Here is a 1,146-nt window from a genome sequence, read left to right on the forward strand (position 1 = left end):
TCTCTCTCTCTCTCTCTCTCTCTCTCTCTCTTTCTCTCTCTCTCTCACAACACACATACACAGACTGTGTATTGAGAACTCCTGTTATTAACCTTTTCTGTATGTCATCAATACAAAGGGTTATGGGTAGACCAAATGTTTCTACTCTGAGGTACTATAGTAAATTGTCTCTCCCACTAGAAAGTTAGTTGTCTCTAGGTAAAAGGCTAGTCAAGTCAATACATTTATTAAAGTGCCCACTATGTACTGTGTTAAGCACTAAGAATACAACACCTTTTAGTATTCCAGAGAAGCTATTGGATCCCTTTTCAGAATGATTTTAAATGCATGAAATAAAATACATAGGATTACAAAGAAAACCAATTATATTGACACATAGTTATCAAAATACTTTTTTTTAAAAACTTCACAGACTGTAAGTGAAGAACCCTGAGAGACAGAAAAAAAAAAGAGGAAGAAGAGAGAGAAACGAGGAAAAAGAAAGAACCTTGGGGTAAATACACACGTAGAAGATCAACTGGGATAGATGTCTCCTGAATTCAATTGTGTCCAGCCACTTTTTTCCCAGTAGATTCACATCCTCTCTTACCTTTAATCCAAAGGTGATTATATTACCTTCTCCTCCCACTTTCTCCTGTGGCCCAATAAATTCCTGTAGGTCTCTATTAACTGGCATTGTTCTGAGATCTTTGTACAATCATCCCTATTAACCCTAAGAACAAATATATAAAGTCCTCTGTTTGGCTTTTATAGCCCTTCACAACCTGCCATGTATAATACTTTTCTATTATACTTTATAATGCAGTCTACATACTCCACTACACATACTCTAAACTGTGCCTACCCTTTGACTCAGCAATAGCAGTGATAGCAGATTAAAGTAAGAGGGATGGGGGCAGCTAGGTGGCACAGTGGATAGAGCGTTGACCTTTGAGTCAGGAGGACCTGAGTTCAAATCCGACCTCAGACACTTAACACTTACTAGCTGTGTGACCCTGGGCAAGTCGCTTAATCCCCAGTTGTCTCACCCCCCCCCGCCCCCCCNATCCGACCTCAGACACTTAACACTTACTAGCTGTGTGACCCTGGGCAAGTCACTTAATCCCCAGTTGTCTCACCCCCCCCCGCCCCCCCAAAAAAAGCAAA

The sequence above is a fragment of the Vombatus ursinus genome, unplaced genomic scaffold (genome assembly GCF_900497805.2).
Source record: "Vombatus ursinus unplaced genomic scaffold, bare-nosed wombat genome assembly UNPS02015207.1, whole genome shotgun sequence".
NCBI lineage: Eukaryota > Metazoa > Chordata > Mammalia > Diprotodontia > Vombatidae > Vombatus > Vombatus ursinus.